The sequence below is a fragment of the Balearica regulorum genome, chromosome 7 (assembly GCF_011004875.1).
Source record: "Balearica regulorum gibbericeps isolate bBalReg1 chromosome 7, bBalReg1.pri, whole genome shotgun sequence".
NCBI lineage: Eukaryota > Metazoa > Chordata > Aves > Gruiformes > Gruidae > Balearica > Balearica regulorum.
Window position 1 is genome coordinate 34,106,840 of NC_046190.1, and position 22,561 is coordinate 34,129,400.

A 22,561-nucleotide genomic window follows, 5' to 3' on the forward strand; every position below is an offset into this window, starting at 1 on the left:
AAAAGACTGATTCGTTAGTAATCTAAATTTACATGACATGCCTAACCGTATCTACTCCTAGAAATCTTTGAGAAATACATACATTTTGATTTAAAGTGGCCTATTTGAAAGATTGTTTTGATCAATGTTTTTAAGCTTAAGATAAAAGCCTCCGAAAGGACTGCTAAACCAGAGAGAGTAGATGCTTGTATAGCTAAGGAACTTTCCCTGATCAACTAAAAGAAATTCAGGGAAGGAAGCACTCAAATCAGGATTGACATGAGGGAAAACAAACAAAACCCCAAAACATTTAGTACTTGTATCTTCTACTGCACTGTGACAACTTCCTTCACTGAGCAAAACTGCTGTCCTTGCAAGCAGAAGTATCAGCCATGCAGTCTTCTACAGTAGCAATATCTGTGTGGGTAAGAGATCTTTGTTCTTTACCTGGCAACCCTTCCTGGTTCTATAACACTTCTAATAGAAGCCCTTAGACTCTGGGATTTGCAATGGAAGAATGAGAAGAATGCCAATACAAGACTGCAATGAGTTTTTTAATTTTTTAATTTTTTTTTTTTTTTTTTTAGGAAAGTAAGATCCAGGTCTAATATTTTAATACTGAGATAGTAGTTCTTAGACCTCTTGAAGAAGTTTTGTTGTTCTACAGTTGACAAACACAGAGAGCAACTGGATTAACTTTGTGTGCAGATGCAAATGTTTCATAAATTGCCAGTTAGCCACAGACATGGCATTGAGCAGTATTCCAAAATGAGACCTGTATTCTTGTATTTCAATAACTAAAATCCCACCTACTTAGTAAATCTTAACATGGCAGACGTCATTAAGTTCCTCAGGAGTCATTAGTGTCCCTCAAGTAGATGCTGTAAGGGGTTTTTTTAGTAATTGTTTTTGCAGTGCTATCACTGGAACTTCACAGACAAAAGACACAGCCAACCTATGTAACATATTAGTTAAAACAAGCTGTAACATGTTCAAGTGCAATCTACACAGAAAAGACAAAAGGTTACGTGAAAACATTTCATCATTGTTCCCCCAAGTAACAATATAATTTGGTATGTCCCAGAGCATGTTTGCAACAATACATCTACACAGAGAGCTCAGCCCACGCTTGATCTCAAACGTTTCTTCACACACCCTGCATAAAAGCCCTAAGTCTTAATTCACAGACCTTGCTCTCTTGCCTGCTGGGAATACTGGAGCAAAATTCAGGACTGGGGCTCCTTGGTGTTCCACATCATGGAAGGTGAATGCAAAAAGTAGCTAGACTTGAATCCTGAGCAGGAATTTCTGCTCATATTTGCTCATTTGAAAATCACTCCTTAAAGAAAAACCTACGTAAATGAACAATTCTACCTCCCATCCTCTTCCCCTAACTGACCCAAACTCTAGCCTTTCATTTGGGAGGTTCTGCAGAGTCTAGTGGATTGTCTCCCTCTTTACATCTACTGACAGTTACTGTTTCTTCATCCACTTATTTCAAGTAGTGCAGAATGTCTAGTGAGACATTCATTTATTGCAAGACAGGTAAAAGATACCAGAATTACAGACTGACATATAGCAGGTTATAATTGAAAGAGTCAATAGAGAATCTCACAATTAAATAAGAGAAATACTCAGGAAGAAGCAGAGTTTGACAATAATCATTTTTGTCAAAGCATCATATTTGAAGCAGTGGAAAAGACAGTGTCCTTGGCACTGGGAAATTCTGCTCTTTCTGCCAAGAACGAATTGTAACTTTCCTATCCTACAACTGAAATTATGCAGTTACCTGCACAGACCCATGCTGCTCTCAAAGCCTGGACAATGTTCAGAATCATCCATTGGCACAGGATCCATTCCAGCACAATGCTTTCATTACCAGAATAGCAACACAGGCAGCTCCCTGCAAAAATTGGGGTAGGATCTATGGCCAAAAGCACATTGCTGGAATTTACCTCAAATCTACCTAGCAGTGCCTGGGCCAAGTAACTAACCTTCAGGATGGAGAATAGGAGGTACTCCATACTGGAAAGCCACAAGACATCTCTCCTGTGACTGCTCTAGCCACTGTGCTGCCTTGGTACATCCTGTTATCTGGAGATAGGGACTGCAGGAGAAGCCCTGAGGAAGAGGGGGCTGCTGTAGCTACATGCAGCCCATCCTTTTATAACAAGCTATCCTGAAGCCCCTGGAAAGACATTCCACAGTTCTGCAGTTCTGCACTGACTTTCTCCCGACCCATGGAGGAAGAAAAAGCAGTATGCCTCAGATCCTTTGAAGGGGCCTCCATCTTGCAGAGAGGAAAGAGAAAAGGCAGGTCTATGGTATCTGCTATAGTGGACTTCCTCCAGTTGTCTCATATATAAGAAACAAACATTCGGAATTGAAAATTTCCTACTGTATTTTGATTTTGATTACATAGCCAAGAGATAGTTGATGGGACTTTCTTAACACATAATATGAACAAGAAGCAGCTCCAGCTACACGCGCACACATAGACCATAATGATGTCTTTGCCCTCACCATTTCCTGTAAAGTGACAGAAGCATTTGATCACACAGGCCAAATGAAAGTGTGTGACTATAAGCAAAGCCAACACCCAGCTTGAGTTTGGAACAAGGTGTTGAGCCTCATTTAGAAGTCCCTGGTCTCTTGGGTCTTACATTAAATGCATATTTTAAAGCAATATTTGCTCTTAGCAGCCAGGCATGTACACATACCGCAACATCAGAACAGATCTGATGCTCACAAATTAATAACAGGTTTAAAACCCTGCAGTTTTTCCTGGTGGAAGCCTACCATTCTGTAATGGCCTGAACTGCTGTTAGGGGAAAATATCTACTGTTTTATAGTAATTGGAGTTTCAGTGAAGGGTATTTTTCACTCTGTTCTCTTTAACAGTCTCTATACAAAGTGCCACAGCTTGTCTTAAACCTGCTATTTACTGAAGTGAAAAGATTTCCAGGTATAAGGAAAATGCAATATTATCTGTTATAGATCAAAAAATAATAATGCTTGTGATAGGATATGATTTTTTATTTTTCACATATTTAAGTCTATATATTGTCTAGTATTGTTTCACCATTGTCTCATCATCAAGATTAACATTAAATCAAACAATGAATTATTCATGAGGTGTGAATAAATGGAATTAGCCTTTCTAGCGTTCACTCTGTAAATCGCATCTTCTGGATAAATGCTTTTTTTTCTTTTTCTTTTCTTTTTTTTTTTTTTTTTTATGTCTGAACACTAGAAATAATGACCTGGCTTGCAGCCTTGCTAGATTAGCTCTTGTTAGGGTGATATTTTTAGATGAACATAGGTCTCATCAACCAAGAGATGTCAGGTCTGCTATCATTCCTGTCAGCTTCCTAACTTCCAACAGTTTCCCCTCTCCATCCCTAAACTCTACCTTCATCCCTAGTAGCCATGGTACCTGGAGCTCAGAAGATTTGTTGAGCTTGACTCATTATCTACTGTGTTGTAACAGCAGTTAGAAACTGAATGACATTCAATTAAAATGATATTAGCAGCTCAGGAGTGATTTTGTTTAATTTACTCCTACTCAGATGTAAAAACATTAGTGACTTTTTTAATTGGACCTCATAATGTCTAACTCCTACTCAAATGCAATGAAATTAAAGACTTTGGTGGCTAAATACCGCTTAATTTACTCCTACCCATCTATAATGACATTAAAGATGCTTTAGGGTAGATATTGTTTCCAATCATTTACATTCAAAAGAAATCTGAGCTTATAGGTACTATTATTGAGCATATAATAAAATCATACAAGAAATGTATCTATACGGTAGGGGATAGTTGGTTACAAGTAATATTAAAAAGTAATCATTCATTTTTAATGCAAGGATATTAAAAAGTAATGTTAAATACAAGAATTTGTGAAGTTTTCTGTTCTTCACAGCATCTTCAAGGACGCAAGCTTTTCCTTTTTTAATTCAGTGTGTGGTTTTACATGAAATATTTTTATTAAATTGCATATGGTTTTAAAATCTTTCTTATGTGGTACTTATACAATAAATCCAAGGGTGACTTGTGTCATTACAAGGATAGACAGCAAAGCATACTTTTCAGTAATGGGGTTCTCTTTGCTCTGTAACTGTTTGTAATACAGCTTAATACATTCTTCTAAAGTTCAAACATTTAAGAGGAGTATGTGGTTCTCCATCACATTTACAATACATCATCTCCCTTTTAAATATGACTTGTCCTATACTGAGTTGATGCTGTTTGATCCTAATACAAGTACCTGCTCCATTTTGTGACATTGATAAGACTGGACCATCAAATCCTTCATGCCTCTTTTACTCACACAAAAACTCCATTGATTTGGCCTTTGGCATATTCCTCTCTTCCCCTTCTCAGCTTTAAAAAGCAGAATCATTATTAAAAATTCCTTCCTTCACTTAGATAAACTTCTAATTATTAAAATGAAAAGCATTTACAAAATTTCACTTATGCTTGTGTTCTGAAGACAAGATGTGCAGATGACAGATTTGCTTTTGAGATGGCAGAACAAGATTTCTCCTTTAATCTTGTGCTCTCATGTAGCGTGTGGCTATGGAGATGTGCAAATGGAAAGGCCTGTTCCAGGTAACTAGCACAAACCATTGCCAAGGGAGAGAGGAGGTATTTCTCTTCTTCCTTCTTGGCAACATACAACCAGCATCCTCGTCCGGCTTACTGGTAGGTGGTTCAATGATTGTCTCTCACCCACTTTTCAAGTGGGTTCTTCCCATTCCAAATGGAACGTGGCCCTTGAGCTCTTGAATAGCAAAGCCTGTCAGAAACCATGATCTTTGACTCATTTTCTGATTCTGAAGCACTAGCCAATACGTTACTTCTAGATTTCTCATGTTGCAAACTAGTTTAAAATAATTTGTTAGTTTATAATAGTTACTTTATAGTATTTGTAATGTTTCATTGTAAAAAAAACTGGTTTAATCCTGGAAAACATTTGCACGCAATTTTGCAGTTCATTCCACTTAAATCTGGAATTTGGGCATGGGAGGATTTAGAATAATTTTTCCCTGGGCATGGGCTTGTAAGGGGTGAAGCAGTGTGGGCTTGAAACACCGAAGAGCTTCAACGCTCTTTTGGAATATTTATAGCAACATCAGTAACTATATAAGCACTTAAAGTTAAGCACCAGCTAATGAAGACCCTTCATGTGCCTTCTGCTTTGGCCTGCAGCAGGTCATTTGTCAGGTCACACAATAAAAGGGACCACTCTGCTTGGCTGGAGCTGGGAAGTATATTTCCCCACATGGTTCCTTTGGATGCTGTGCCCAGCTGAACAGTACTCTGGCCTCACTCACAGCATCATACCATGCTGTCTCGCCTGCTCTATAGCCTGAGCTGCAAGATGGGACGGCTCTACGAATTTATGGACTGTGAACTACAGACCTTCAGGTGGCGAGTTTGAGATGCGAGTTCATTGTGAGGTCTTGGGCTCAGAGCATGAGACACAGTGAGATTGGCATAGGTATTTTGCCAGAGGCTTCAATACTTTGTACCCTACATGTTCATGGCACACACATGCAAGTGTGGTGTCACGACTAACATTTCAGCAAGAGCTAGGAGAAACTCTCCAGGAGCCCTCTGGTGCCCCTCCTCACCTCCCAGACCAGAATCTGTCAGGCCCCAACAATGAAACACTGAATTTGTCCCTTGATCTGGCACAGGTGTGAGTATCTGGGGCTGGATAGGGTCTGCAATGGCTAGTAGGTTGCCTGCGCTACCATGACCCATGTTACAGCTGTGTATTTGTATCCGTCTACACATTTCAGGGCCATAGCTACTCCTGTTTTACCTTTGCTGACAGGATTATCCAAAACCTGACTGGGTTGACATGTTGAATGCATATTGTTAGTGCTGTGGAGGAAAAAGGTGCACCCTAGATACGATAGAAGATCTCAGAGTAACAAGGTTATTACTATACATTTGGATGTGGCTCAGCTATCAACAGATAATCAATTCAATTTTATAAAATGAACCTACTTCTGATATTTAACATATTTATTGTAGATATGATTAATGTAATTGTTTCCACTTAAAGTGGTCAACAAGGACCACTGAGCATTTGAATTTCTGTTGTCACTACATCTTTCTCTCACTACTTTTTTCTGGCATCTCTTTCCCTAAAGCTGTCTCTGAATAACCTATTGCCAATGGGTACAACACAAGGGAGAGGAAGCAGTTACAATATGGTGAGTAGATTGAACATTGATAGATAATTTCTGCAACAGGGAACACCACTATAGAAAAGAAGATGGATATTAAAAACAGTGATTAACTGACCAAATTGTAACATTGCAGGAGCATCGAAGTCTGAAACATATGCAAAAAATATACAAGGACTTCTAATTGGCTTCCATGTCTCAGACATGAAAGCCATCATTAACAAAATACAGTTCTAAATACTTTTCACATATAGTGAAAATGACTCAAAATCATTGATTCAGGTCATCAAGCCAAGTGCATATGTGTCTGCACAGGAAGCCTCACAGGGTGCAGCACAGTAAAGCACAAAGACTCAGATTTAATTGTAGGCTTTTGTGTGCTCCCCCTGAAGCATTTTTGAAGTCAAGGATACTGTGGCCAGGATGAAACCCTTTAATGGATTGAGGCTTAAATGTCTACACTGTGCAAAGATGCTTTATGTTAACAGGACATTTTATATTAACAAAGAGCAAGAGAGAACATACACCTTCAGCAGGAAAAAAAAAGAAATCTGTATAATTGCCCATTTCTACGATGGGCATCTGATGGTAAAATTTAAAATGCCAATTAACCTTCACCTGGTTCCCCTGCTCCAGTAACATGGGCTACAAGCAGATCACTTCCCATGGACTGCAGCCCTCACCAACCACAGGAAAAGGCAGTCCAGAATGGGCTAAAGAACATCAACTCCTTGTCACCACACTGCTGATTGGGCAATCCGATTTAATCTTGGTCATGGGACTGCAATACATTTACAAGGCACCCTAATTCTCGTTATGGGTTCTTGACCCACTATATAGAGCACTCAAAGAGCCTGTATGCTCTCCTGTCTAACCTCATTTTCTACAGTCACTATTTAATACAAGCACTAACAAACCTCATGCTTATATATTTTCTAGTTTTCTGGAAAAAAAGAAAGTTTTCTTTGTTTTCTATTTCTAACATCTCAACCAAATGAAATATTTTTGTTGCAACTAGTTCAGAATTCTTTCGGGAAAGAGGAAGATACTCTGTAATTTCCATGGTGGAAATTTTAATAAACAGCACCCTCAAGAGGATTAGAACTCACTTCCTTCACTGTTTGGTTTTAAAAAAAAAAAAAAAAAAAAATCAGTTGCTAGGCTACCAGTTTTGAATACAGCCAGAATAATTTCCGAGGGTTATTTGAGGTGTTTAACTACAGAACAGATACTGTGCGGGAATCCATGTATGCTTTAATATCCCCAGTCACAAGTGCCACTGTGGTGGTCCTGAGGCATCTGCATGGTTTAGTGTGAAATTGAGGCTTGCCAAGATCAAACAGACAATCAGTCCCCATTATGAGATGATCCTTTAAGGAGGTGAGTTTGGAAAGGGATGAGGAGACAGGCTGCTTAGGGGCTACCTGTTGCTCTGTACATTTGGGAAAGTCCTTGTGGGAAAAGCTAATGCAGAGAGAGGCCTCATGTTTTGTTCTGAGCGTGATGAGTCCCACGGCCATCTTGGCCTGTGGGCTGAAGGCATGAGAACACACCTGGACTGTTTCCTTACACTGCACCAGGATGAGACCCAGGCACATACTGTGGACATTTGGGAAGGAAGCATAGAAGCTATATCCCACGCTGTGTAACAGGAGGACTGACTGGAACCAACGGCACACTGCCGGTGCCCTTCTTACCCAGGATGAACAGGAGGTCATTAGCTGGGGGCACCTGCCAGGAAGATTACAGCCTCTACTCCTGTAAATCTCAGCCTGAGCCAAGTCATCTTCAGAGTCTTGAAGGAGAGCGAATCGTGTGATATGTTTGGATTTAGTAGTGAAGAGATCTTAAAAATCACGTCTCAGAACAGAAATTGGCTGTGCTGAGGAACAACCACAATTTGTGCAGCAACCGAAAACTCACTCTGGTGCTTAATTCTACCATATGATGGATATTTTGTTTGCAGAAGTAACACCGTACAGATGTCTCTTCCCTCTTCCACTCATTCTTTCCAACTAAACACATACCATCTCAACACCACTAGAAGTGATTTTCTGGCTTCTTAGTGATAACTTCACTGAAAAGGAAGATTTCTAAGAATATCAGAACACTCAATGTTAAATACAGCAGTAATTTACACAGTGAATAAATTTGGTTACCGTTTGGATGTTTCTCTCTAATGTGTTGACAATGCTCAGATACAGGAAATCAGATCTTTGATATTAGGTTTAAAAAGAATCTTGCAAAAATAAAATAAAACCTTGAGAATGAAAAGTCAATTAAATAATTCAGAATAATTATTTTACGCTTAATTTAGTAAACTGATTTTCAAAGGATATATGTTGGGTTCTCACTGTGCTGTAAAATTGTGCTCAGAGTTTGTTTTATTGGCAAACATTATTATTTAGCCTTTTTCTTTGAATTATGAGGACTTTCCCTGTGCTTATCAATTTTTAGGATAATGTTTATGGATTAAAAAGATGTCCTTACCATTTAAAACCTCACTGTAAGCTAATGAGGCCTAAGCAAGGATAGCCTTCTGAAGAGTAGCCAGATTCATGCCTAATGCTGTTTCAGAAGAATGTGAATTCCTTGAGATGGAGTACCCAGCCAGATACAGATGTGACTGGGACTGTCAGAGAGCACATTTAATCCATCTGCCAAAAGGAAGCTGCTTTGTCAAATCAGACCTGAAAATTCAGAACTGTTTTCACAGTTGCACTTTGGTATGAAGAACTATTTTAAAATTACTTTTAAAAAGCATGTTTATTACTTTTTAAAAAAAACTAGATGCTTTTACTAAAGCTAGAAATGAGATGATATGTATATGCTGAAGAAAACTTAGGCAGAAATAATTCATATCTGATCATTATTCCCTGGAACAATAATAAACAGCTGCTTTTCTGTGATCGTGCTACTTGGCTGTAGCATTAACTTAGATATCAAAACTTTCAAGACTCACACTAACGTAAGCTCCACAAATTATGTACTATACACCCATGAATGGCTCTGGTCCCATTATTCTGAGATAATTAATTTCCTCCCCTTCTCTCAGGTTTTACCGCCCTTTCTTAGCATGTCTGGCCAATTTTCTGACATGAAAGCCTTACTGAAACATACTGATTGCTTACTTTACTTGCCATGTACAGCAATTTTGGTTAATTATTTTAAAATCCATATATATACATCTCTATATATAGACTCCATATGAATAAGAGAGGCTAATATGTAGCAATTACCTCTGTCTTCTAATTGCTTTACTAATTTTATTTGAGATAAAAATAGGCAGGAAATTTTTGCATAACTGTTAATTAAGATTATTTTTTTCACCCTTCCAGAGTAATATAATATACTGGCGTAGAAGTACGGTTTAACCTACATTTCACACTCAGCCATATTCCTTTTTATGCTGTAGTTAACAAAGGTGTTCATGAATCAGCTGAAAATCTCAATTCATAGTTGGATGACACTTTTCTTCAACTAACAACAATCCTCAGTTACAAATGCCAAACAGGAAGAGCACATCTGTGAAAAACAAGCCTCTTAAACTGAACGAATGAATAACAATGATGTGTGGGTTGTGGTTTCTATGCAGCAAACTCTGGGAAGACCTTTCTGTGAACAGCTATCTGATAACAATTGAAGATGCTTTGGTGTTCCTACCCGACTCCCACAGCCCTTTGTATCAGCAGCTCAGCAGAGAGAGTCTGACAGCAAGATTCCTTTGTCATTTGAGATTTCAGGTACTGTAACTCAGCTCAGTGCTGCACAAAGGGACCTCTACTGAGTGGCTGTGGGTTTGTACAGAAGAGACAGAAATTTCATGGCCAGTTCTCAGTGTGCGTCACGAATTGTTATCTGCAAGTTATCCCAACTAAATCGCCCTCTGCTAACTAACCTTTCACCACCTTGGTCTGCCTGATTTACTCACAGCAGCACCCTCATTTCCAAGTAAACAAACTAAAACCCTACAGCACCTAGCTAAAGCCCTACCTATGCTGTACACAAGAACCTCTGCTGCATGCAGTTCCTCTCTCAGTTAGTTGCAAGGCCAATGAGAACAAACCACCTGTGCTTAAAGCACCATTAGGTTCTCACATACCATGCTGAAAACCGTAAAGCACAAGTCTATAAAAATGGAAGGGAATAGAACAGAACAAAGTTCATCTTCACATCCAAAGCTTAGTGTAACTGGTATTTCCCATCATACCCCTAGGCCCACCAGAGAAACATTGGATCTGAATATAAAAATGCAGAAGTATGAACATGAGCAAATCATTCTCAACCTGCAAGCTGCAGTCTGCTGTAAACAATCCCACCTCCTCCCTTTTATGCATCCATAATATTAAGGAAGAACTAAAAGTATTTGCAACACTTTATTCATCATATCAGAGACTGCTGCAGAGAGAAAGGACAAGAACATTAGCACTGGCAAATTCACATTGCTCTTTTTCCTCAAGCCCCGCACCACTATTTACATAATCCAGCAACAACAAGGAACTGCCAGAGTTCATTCCAGAAAGCAATCCCCTTTGACTGCTACAAGGCAGACCTCCCTAGCCCAGAAAAGCAGATTGAAGCCGTGCAAAGCTTCTTACATCAAGAAAAGGGCCACACTTTTTAGATGGATATAGCAAACACTTTAATTTTGCAGAAAGTTCCCTTCCATCTCAGCAGAAGGCAAGTTCTCAAACACTTCAATGGCATGAGAAACAGGCTCTGATCTGCTCACTTTCCTTCTTACCAAAACAGGATACAGTTTTCCAAATACATTAGACCATTTTTTCCCAACCGCTTAAAATCCTGGTGACTGGAATCAGAGTCTGACAACAGTTAATTTATTTGGACTCCTTCTACCTCATCGACATACTGCAGCAATTGCTCTGCAGCAATTGCTACATTCCCAAAGACAACCTCTTCACATCCCTTTCATCCAAAAAAGTGACGAAAATAGAATCTTTCTATAGACTCTTAGGAGTTGCTATCCATGGCTTTTCCCATGTCTACACTCGACACCATTTGTCCAGCTATAATTAAAGATGAAAAGATAAAACACTGTTTAAGTCACCAAATCTCTGACAGGTTTTCTCCTATCCTAAATCTGTGAATGTGAAGGAAAAGAGCATGCTTTGCAGAAAAGATTGGAAATGCACGTTACACGTGATGCACTATTACAGTGATGAATTGCATTGTCTAAAAGTCAGAGCACAGGTCTCTGGGGTACAACCCACTGTTCTGTTCCTGTTAGCTGTACAAGGGACACTTGTAGCCAGTGCTTCCAATTTCCCCACCTGTAAAAATGTGAATAAATAACTGCTTAATATAGATGTTTCAACATCCATTGCCTTAGCATTTGCAAACCTTTACAGGTCCTAGGCTAGAGAGCACTCACAAAAGCTGAAAGTAATACTAGTTAGATCATATTTTCTGCATTTTTTGTCCTCTCGTTCTTAATTTTGAAGGACAACTGCAATTGCAGTTCATCCATTTAGGCTTATCCTAAAGTCATTATTTGTTATGATGCTGTTCCTGCCTTCAGCTACAGAGAAAATGACTATCCCTACCCCCTCACAGGCAGGATTAACAGCCACAGAAAATGAGTTATGGCTAGTCTAACTGACAGGAGCTCAGAAGCAAATTCATTTTCAGAAGTCCACCTAAGCTCAGGAAAGAATTCTGCACCCTGTGTCTTCTTAATTCTTCCTCATAGCTATATAAAGAAAGTTGTCTTCATCACTGGTCTGCACATTCAAGACACATGCTGAGACCTATTGGTGCTCAAGGTAGCATGTCAACTAAGTGGTGTGAAATAAGTGGTGCAACACTATACAGAGCTTGTGCACTCACACCGAATTTTTCTCTTAGGTAAAGAATGTATTAAAAATATTGTCAGCGTGGGTGGATCATTTTATTTATAGGTGGAATAATAATTATTTATGTCTCTGTCAATCTCCAAGTAGAATAGAGGGAAAAAGAGGCTAGTATTCAGTGAGATTGTTTACAAATACATTTGTACCGCATCAGTAGTAACCAGCCTCGTCATTTTTCCTTCATAGTTTCACCTTTCTTAACAGAATATGTGCCCGATGGAGTTGCATGGGCTTATTTTGGCTGAATTTAGTTTAGAGGATTCGTAGATCTTAGCCTGACTGTTTTTAATGCCCTTTATCAGTAGATTGATGGGTACGCTTATCCACCACGTTATCCAAGTAGCCCATGACTGCTATGAGCTTTTGCCCACTAGACACGGCTGAAGAAATCATCCTGAAGAAATCAGCTGAAGACAAGACATAGTGGGATAAAAATACAGAATAGATGCTGATATACTGCACAGTGATTATACAGATGAACACCGCACAACCATGATCTCCAAGCAGCCTTCCAAAGTGGTAATATTTCAGTTTAGAGATCAGTGTACAGCTTCCAACCAAATACACTTCAAAATTACAAGCCATGTTAAAAAACACATGGCACCTCTGTTCTGAAAATATTTTGAAGTGATCTGTTTTTTGAAGTTGTTGTAGTGTAAAAATGTATTTATCTACCTGCATCTGCAATGAAAAAATGCTAGTGTCCTCCATGGTTCACAGTAATCAATAAAAGAAAACTAAATTAATTAAATTCTCACAAAAAGTGAGAGAAGATATGAGGCAAATAACAGACATAGAACAGCTGCAGCTTTTCAGCATGGGACTCCAGATCACACTGTAAATACACTTCATGTTATATACAACGAGAGACACGTACCACCAGTCATTGGGAACATTCAGCGTGTTACAAGTGAGACACATGCGTTCTGATCTGGTTTGTGTCCAGCTCTGACTGAACACACATGGCTGAAGATCCATATGTGCACGCCTGCCAACACAAACAGCTTCACTGAGATGCACTGCACGATAAAGAATTTCCTACACAGATCCAGACTGTAGGATCAGTGCCTTAGCTGCTGCTTGCCACAAATATCAGGAAAAAAAATGACACATCTTTCAAAGTTTACCCAGACAACATGTCCTTATCTTGCTTCACGAGCTGAAGCCTAAGGATTTAAAGGTGTTTTTTTTAAATCTGGAAAATCTTTATATGTTTAACAAAATACTTACAAGTATGAACTCAAGTCTTACTGTCTTCAATACCTCCTTTACCAAACTGGAGCAGATGCTTTGCTAGATTAGGTCATATGTTACCTTTGCATATGAAAAAAGTAGATGGAAATACTGACTTACATTTATTATAATACAATTGTGTAATTTGAGGTTTATAGAGCCATGCATAAAGCATTTGTTATTCCACCTATAACAAAACTGATCCATTAACTCTGACAATATTTTTAGTACATATTTTGTTACAAAAGCATTAAGACATGTTATGAATCATTCTGGCATTATGAGAGTTAATAGAATACTATATATTTTTCAGGATTATTAATTTTTAGTGTCATTCAGTAAATTAAAAAATCAAGTTTAACTAAGGTTAAAAATATCTGATGATACAATACATAGATGATTGTAAATGTATATTAATGAAGCTTTACACAATTGACTGGATATCTTTTCGTTAATCACTCACAAAACCATGCCAAACATATATCAAAGACTTCAGCTCCTTTTTCATCCAATCTTCCGACATTTCATTATTATGGTTACCTGATTAATGGATGCAATAATATATGTGGCATGATATGATATGTTCACATTAAATTTTAATCAAATATTACTAAATTCAGAAAACATTAAGTAAATCATGACTGATGAGGCAATATTGCCGTACTGTCATATTGATGGTTAGAGAAACTCACTATGGAGAGTTACAGATTAAGGAAGAGAAGTAAATCTTATGAGGAAATAGAAGTATCTCAAGTTTAACTAGTTGGTTCTTTTAAAATTGCCTTCCAGCCAAAGGCTGAATATTAGATCCATCAAAAGTATTCCAGTGTCTGTAACTGATATGAATGTTTTGTTTTCTTCTACTGCAAGTTGTCTCATTCTTTCAAAAGCATGGATTAACATACACTCTGCACAAGGACCTTTACCAAAAGGTGATGGCCTGTGTAGTGAAAAAAACCCACATTATTCCTCACTGCAGCTGGGAAAAACTAGCCCAATTTATTTAAAATCTTGCCATGATCTGAGAAGCAGGGTGTCAAGCACATGGAATACACTCAGTCTGTTCATTTTTACCCATATTACGCTATTGTTGCTTTGCAGAAGGTAGACAGGGAGATAGATGGGGTTAGTGTTCATAGCCTAGATCTGCAAATCTAAGATGGTTTCATCCTTGAAAATCAGATAATGTGCCTCTACTGCTGCAGACAGCAGCTTTCTTTTCAGCTTTAAGTCTGTAATGAACCTGTTTATTTGAAAATTTGGAACCCATATTTGGTAATAATTATTGTATTTTTAACTGCCAGCAAGGAAATAAAACACTGAACCGGCTTTTTGCTGCTGTGTTTGAAACTGAGACTTAATTGTAATTATCCACTTACACTTGTTGTAGTGAAATCAGATGGGATTTGCTTATGTTGTCCTGTGCCTGCCTTGGACATCCATCTTTCCCCCACCCCAGAACAGAAAGATTCAACTTATAATTTTGAGGCATTATTCTTTTTTATAATGAGCAAGTTATTTACACAGAGAATAAACTCCATCTTCTGAATTAGATGACTGTTTAGAAGCTAAATGATGAACCCTAAATACCAGTACTGGAGGGAGTACTAGCTAAATGACTGCAACAAAACAAGTCAAGCAATAATCTATACTGAAAAAACTTATTCCAAAGAATCTAGAGATCCTAGAAATAGATATTCTCAGGGGTTAATTCTAAACTTTCAGTGTTATAATTACTATGCTTGCATAGAATTTCAATCCCATGGTACAGACTAAACAGCTCTCTTCTTTCATTTGTTTGTTCCTTAAAAACAGAAATGAAAACAGTCTTGTCATATGACCATCTTTTTGGTAGACTCTGATGCCAAGATATCAGACATCACTGAATCTTATTTTGAGTAGTGGAGTAGCGTGCAAGTCCTGCTTAACTGCCTAATTAATTGTATTCAAAAATGTAGTGCCTTGCATAGTACTTGCCATGAGACCTTTCCAAAGTCTGTTTGTCTCTTCGTGTCCTGGTCTCACTTTCAATCTCTTTTCTTGTCTTGAAAGATTATAAGTGGTGTGAGACTGTCTTGTATTATGTGGACATGCTTACCAGCAAGGGAAATCTCAGTACTAGTGCACTCCAAATAAATACTATTCAATTCTGCAGCTATACTCTGAATATTAAGAGCAATAAATACTTAATGTGTTTAGCTGGATTTTTTTTTTTTTTTGGACAGCTTGCTTTTTGCTAGAAGTCATTCTGTATAAAGTATTTTAAGGGAAAGCATACAGATAACAAAGAGAGAGAGAAAAGGAAATTAAAATGCTAAAATGGATAAAAAGAAATTAGTGGTCAACTGGGAAGGAGCTCTGAGTATTGATGCATCTTGGTAGCTCAATAGAGCTACTGGTTTCATATTGGTTAGAACTACGGCACAAGGATTTCAGTTAAAAAACTTCCTGCTGTAAAAGTGGGTTTGGAATTTTTTAAGTGTGACTAGCTCATATAACATAATGTGAACAGTTATGAGAATAATTAAAGCAAATCACTAAGTTATCTTCCTCCATACCCAGATAAGTTTTGTACAGTTACAAGATTAAAAAGCACAAAATTCCTGTGAGTGTAAGACCTAATAAAAATGGAAGAATACATCCAAACCCACAGCTCTTACCTCAGGCAAACTCCCACTGGTGTTGGCACCTCATAAGATGCAGAGAAGAGTGCAGACACTTCAAACAAAATTGCCTGGAAAGGTTTGATAAACTCTCACTTGATTAGTTGAATGAGTATATTATAAATCAGTCTTGCAGCTCTCGCTTTTCTCAGGAATAGAAACATACAAAAAAAAAAAAAAAAAAAAAAAAGAGGTAACTCGAGGTCCTCAATAAACTTTAGATCACAGAGCATGATGTTATGGCTCAGGTCTCCAAAAAACTCCTGGCTTCCACTAGCATCCTCTGTTAAACTCAAGGTTCAGCTTTTAAAGACCAAACACAGTCTAACAGTCTACAGGGCTGTGTCAAACACCACACCTCTTGTCACAAAGTCGACTTGAAATGGGCCTATTTGTTTGCCTTTCAGTTTGAGAGAAGAAAAACAAAACCAACCAGAAAATTTCTGACTGGGAACTCAGGATAGGTGATGTTCATTGGATTTTGAAAAAGAATCAATTTATATGGGTGAGGAAGGAAATAATTTTCTGTCCAGATAGACAAACACAGCTGTGGAATTAGGATAAGAAAGCCAGCTGAGAAAAAGAGAAAGGAATCAGTGCTAGTGATGCAAGAAAAGATCCTTCATATCCTTTAGCAAAGTAAAGCTGCTAAACAAACCTACTTTTGTCCAAGCTTTTTAAATCCCCAGAAACCACAGCTGAAGGGTTTTTTATTTTTGTGGATAGGGCCAGCTGAGAGAAGCATTATTCAGCTGCCTGTGGCAGCATTTAGGAAGGCAGTAACAGAAGTAATGATGCAGCACTGGCCATTTCAAAGGAGCATGAGTGGAACAGCAGGTCTGAGTTGGAGAAACAGGGGCAGGCCTGTGGGTTGTAGGTGAGAGGGATTTGTGGCAAGAGTGGGAAAATGATGAAAGGGAGAGTGGTGGCTTTACAATAGAGCTGTAGGAGAGAACTTGTATTCAGAAATGTGAGAAAGAAACTTGGGGCAACGGAGCATGAGCAAAAACCATGGATGTCCTCACATATGCAAGTTTGATTCCCCATTGCCACTTTCAAATGGCCAGCTCTTTCTGACCCTCATTTTTGGTGTCAGAAATAAGTCAGCCCTAGCCAATAGAAAGGAAAAAGTCAGTATATCAACTGTTCATCATTATGCTCTCATAATAGGAAAGTTTCTGCTCAGCTTAATACTGAGAGCTTATGAATACAAAGACAAACAGAGTTTTCCTGGTATCTCGCACCTGGACAAAGTAATGCAAAGGACTACTACTTAGCCTTTCACCATTCCCACCGAGTCCTTTACCTAAATTAGTTGTACTGAGCAAAGAAATCACACTATAAATATAATTAGTTACTTGGAACCTGATCTAAAGCCTAATGAAATCAGCAGAAAGCTTACAGACAGAATGAGCTATAAAGAAAATATTAGTTTGATTGCTGTGGGCAAAACTACTTTCAGATCTAAGCAGAGGATTTAGCTATTTTATTCTTCAAGCAATGAGAAAATATATTCTTGATTCTAAAACTAAAATAAGAGACCTAATTAATTCTAGAGCACCACAGTCATACACATTACTTCTTAGTATGCAGGAATCCAATAGCTTCTTTTTTAAACAGTAATATTTAAAAATGCCTTTAATTTAAATGGTTGTGGTTCCTCTTTTCAGTAAACACATGTGAAGGCATACATTGTGTTTAAATATAATAAATACAGCTAAAATCATGCATCTGGGTCAATCCTCTGCATGTAATCAGGATTATGAAAATTTAGTTTTTCTTTTCTTATCTTTCTCAATAAATGGTCTATGTACAGATGATTGGAAATTTATTCAGACATGGTCTTGGTTGTGCTCTTTCTTCCCTGCAAATTTGACTGGTTTCTAATTCTGTCAGTTGCTCTGCTAGGTAAGGAAAGTGCCAAACTGTGGTTGATGATTTCTAAGCTGCGCTGAACTTCTTTCAGAAAGAAAATTCGCATGCCAAGGCATTCCAATTGCAAGTTTTCTGCCCATTTTAATGACTCACTGGTTTTTGGTTCTGATTGCTGAACACATGTGTAATTATAAAGGAAAAGGTCACAGAGGACCTTGAGAAGCCAAAATCCAAATAGACACAAAAGAAGGGGGAAAGGTAACAGGAAAAGATTTTAATTTAGTTTCCACCTTCTCCAAGAATTCACTGTCCTGAACCTCCCAGCTCTCTGAAAGAGGTTCCTTCAGCCCTAGTTGTCAAAGCCCTCCTTCATCCACCACCTTGCCCCACACCTCTGCTCAGGCATTCCCCAGAGGCAACCCGAAGAGACACAGCACATCTAGGGGGAGATCCTGCAATCTGGTTATTCTGAAAAATCTGACAAATGGAAGGAGGCCCATCAGTCCGATGGCTCTGTACATGTGTGGTGGGAAATAAATTGTCAGAGACATAGGGGAATCCCTTTTGTTTCAAAAGTGCTTCTTCAAAGAAACAGACATCCCCATCTCTCTTTGAGGAAGGCACTGTGTGGGAGGCTCTGTGGGCCCTCCTACAATGCCATGACTGAGAAGCCTGTCTTAACTGGAGCTTAACTGAAAATGCACAGTCCAGATAAAATGCAAAGGCACAAAGAGTAAATAAAGAAGTAGTCAATGCTAAGCAAAGTGTGGGCTGAGGAATTCTGCCTCCTAAGGAGGTGACAGTCAAATGAAGCTGGCTCATCATGTGTGTCAAAAGCAGCATCAGACAGGTAAATAGCAATTCTACACTTCCCTCCTACTCTAAAATTCCACTCTTAAAACACGGGGTATTTTAGGAAGCTTCCTGCTGACAGGCACATCCTGCCCAGAGTTGCATTTTAATAGTTCTCCTTTTAGACAAACATTTAATTTATACTTACACAGTCAACATACTATTCCCATGTAGTCCCTAGGGAGGAGCAAAGCATGCAAAACACGTGAAAAGAAATAATCATCCTGTTTTCATTGATGAATTTACAGATAATGTAGTAGGCTGTTTACTACGGTTCTGTTTTCTCTGGAGGACAACTTTAAATCTCTTAGAACAACTCTGTAGGCACTGGTAGAAAATGGTAGCCATTTTCAGACCAGTGCAATGGAGGTTAGCACACCATCTGGAATGAGTATGTGACATCCAGCAATCCAGGATCTTGGCATTTTGGACAAAAATGTACAAAGTGTCCCAAGACTATTCTCTGAGTAAAGGAAAACCTCCATGCAAATTTAGATTTTGAACTAGCAATAACATCACTATTTCACATTGCAACTAATGTTACACAGATAATGTTACAGGTTTTACTTGCTTTCCACAGCCACTTCAGGAATAGGCAACATGATGCTTCTTGAAGGACCAGGGCACAATGATATTTTCATTTTGCCAAAGACAAAAAGTACTACCTATCCATCAGGGAGAAAAAAAATAAATAAATAGATCACACTGGAAACAAAATAAATGGAATACAGCATTGCAAATGGCAACATTGATGGTTCTGAAGCAAATCCTGCATATTACTAGCAGTTTTTAAAACGAGATTTTAAAAAGTAATCTTGTCAGGTTTCTTCTTATTTGCCTTCAGTTTTTGATCAGATTTAGATATAGGAAACAAAACATTGACAACACAAGCCAAGGAAAATGCCCCATTTAAGCATCTGCTAACAGTCCCTGGATGAGAAGAGGCATGGCCGGGTACCCAGAGGGGCTTACAGTCGCTGCCAGCCTTGCTGGAGGAACAGTGGTGTTTCATGGACAACGGGCATGCTGTAACACATTGGCTTGACTCAGCAACACGGCTCCTAAAATCTTTATTCTGTTGATACAATTTTCCCCAATCCTTTAGCTCCCATTCCGTAAGTGGTAAATTGACCCAGCATCTTACTCCTTTTTCTGCTAACGATAATGTGTCTTGAAATGAACACTGACTGTCTCTTAAAACTCAATAAATTAAATGTCTTTCCTGAGCCAGCAGCAGGAACAATGGAAAACATTTCTCAGATCTAGTTTGTTTTATTTCTAAGAAAGTGTTTGACCTAATGATCTATTTTAGCAAATTAGTATTATTTATGGAGAACTGATAAGCACATGTTAAAAACCACCTATGCAGCTACCCGCCACAAGTCAAACATTTTATACAAAACTAAAAATTATACACAAACAGATCAGCAATATAGTTTAAATAAATAATAATAAAAAAACTGCAGTTCAGTCACCAAAGATGAAAAAGAAGAGTTAGTAAAGTGGCTAGAAATAACAGCTTGACAGTATGCAATTTAACTGCCAGTATATTTAAAATCTCATCCTACATAATATTTAGCAAGATCATAAAAATTTGCCTCTGGATTAATGCAGTATGGCAAGGAATAATCAACAGCTAAATGTAAGATCTCATGCACAGATCCAAGAGAATCAGTAAATTGTGACACATTAACTCAGTCTAACTTCATTAACAATTCAACAACCAAGTTTTGTGCTCAGATGTAAAGACCTTTAGCAGACTTTTTCCTGTTGTAGCACTACTGACAAGAGAGAGAAGGCAGCCATGGGATGGTCAAGATGGGAGCTGTACTGCTACAGATGACCAAAAAACCTTACCTCTTCATGAGCATGTGTGCATGAGTTAAGAAGAAGAAGGGAAGCACAACAGTTTAGTAAACAAAACAATTAAATTGTATCATCTCATATGTCTGAGTATAAGTACTGCCAGTGATGTGCCAAGTAGCCTTTCTTCTTCACCCTGGCTGACCTATCCCTTCAATGACTGATATTGGACAACTTCACTTATCTACTATTCAATCAATGGGCTCTAGATCAAAACCACTCTGGACTACACAGGATCTGACTTGGTGATATCTAATTAAACCAAGTGATAGATACATTCTTGCAAATGAAAACAAGAACTAGCAAAGTATCTTTCGGAAGCTCCTTGCCTGAAGAGACTATCTTGTCTAACCACTTACTTTGACAGAAAACTCCCCCCCAGCACTCCTGTGTTGCAACACTAATCCCCACAGCAGAGGGATAGCTGAGAGCTATGGCATATCAGGCCATGTAGGCTCCCTCAGAGACCGCAGGTGCCACTCATGTCTGAAGGATCACATCTACAAAGGCTACAAAGGGAAACCTGGACTTACTTTACTTACAGCTAATTAGCTTTTTTTACTTCTTGTTTTCTAGGTGTCTCATCTTCTGCCTTGCTTCTGTGCCCTACCTTCTGTCCTCTTCTGTCTCTCCTTTTTTTTCTTGCCTTCATTCCCCTTTCAGTCTATTACTGCCACGCTCCTATGAACTCATGCCATTCTTAGTTCCACCTAAGTAAGTTATACACAATGACTTTATGGCAGTTTTCTTCTTTATAGTCTTCATAAAACACAACGTTGTATAGTGTATTGGGTCTGGCTGAGCTAGAGTTAATTTTCCCCATAGCAGCTCTCCTAGTGCTGTGCTGCGTATTGGTAGCGAGCAAGGTGTTGGTAACACACCGGTGTTTGGGCTACTGCTGAGCAGTGCTCACATCATCAGACTGTCTCTCCAACATTCCCCCTCACCAGTAGCCTGGTGGTGGGCGAGATCTTGGGAGGGGACACAGCCAGGACAGCTGACCCCAACTGACCAAAGGGATATTCCATACCATATGACATCTGCTCAGCAACAAAAGCTAAGAGAAAGGAGGAGGGAGAGAGGGAGGGCATCCACTTTTTACAATGTTTGTCTTCCAGAGCAACTTCTACATGTACTGAAGCCCTGCTTCCTGAGAAGTGGCTGCACATCACCTGCTGATGAGAAGTAGAGAATAAATATTTTGTTTTTCCTTTCCTTCCATGTGTGGCCTTTTGCTTTATTAAACTGCTGTTATCTTGACACACGAGGTTTTTTCCATCTTATTTTCTCCCCCCTCATCTTGCTGAGGAGGGGGCTGATAGAGCGGCTTTGGTGGGCACCTGGTGTCCAGCCAAGATCAGCCCATCCCATACAGATAAGGATGATCATGACACTCAGTAAGTTAGCTCGTTAGGTTATTTGCTGTTCAGTGTCCTGCTTAGCTGATCTTTCTCAAGAAAGTTTATTTTGAATAATTAATACTGCTACCTTGTTAGCACATACATGGTGATAGGGCAATTTTGGTATCACTGTCACCTGTTTTCATATACTGCAATGAAAAGCCACAAAGAGCAAGAGCTGTCTCTTCTCCCCCTCACGGAGAGAGCTGAGTCGGCCGCTGTCCTGACTAGATTTGTGCCCACGGGAGGCTGTCACCTTTGCTTGTGTTGCATAACGCACCTCAGGGCAGAACTCAACTGCAGGGCAGGAGCTGGCCCTGCACCTTGGCAATGGAAGAGACGCTTCCCGCTGTCACTCGTGGCTGTGGCTCGCCTGCGTCACCTCTCCGGTACCGGCACCGACCTTGCTGCCCAGCGGTGACGGGTGCTTTGACCACCACGCTTGGTGCCCTGTGCCTCGCGGCAGCCCCACGCACCCACAGACCGATGACCTGTGCCACACGCAGCGCTGAATAAAAGGCGGGAAAAGGAAAGAAACGATGGCTGCACGGCCCCTGCGACGGGTGTGCGGCCGTGCCCCGCCGCCTTCCGGAGGCCGCTCACCCGGACCGAGCCCCCTCTCC

General features: G+C 39.2%; 1 long non-coding RNA gene across 1 annotated transcript in view; it reads right to left on the reverse strand.

Annotated features, from left to right (window-relative positions):
• The window catches only part of LOC142602646 (uncharacterized), a 44,816-nt gene that overhangs the window by 21,605 nt on the left and 650 nt on the right, over positions 1 to 22,561 (reverse strand). Inside the window, exons 2-3 of the long non-coding RNA XR_012836404.1 lie at positions 21,081 to 22,446; positions 11,414 to 11,473 (exon numbers count right to left, since the gene is read on the reverse strand). This is a non-coding gene — a long non-coding RNA (uncharacterized LOC142602646). The remainder of the gene's footprint in view (positions 1 to 11,413; positions 11,474 to 21,080; positions 22,447 to 22,561) is intronic.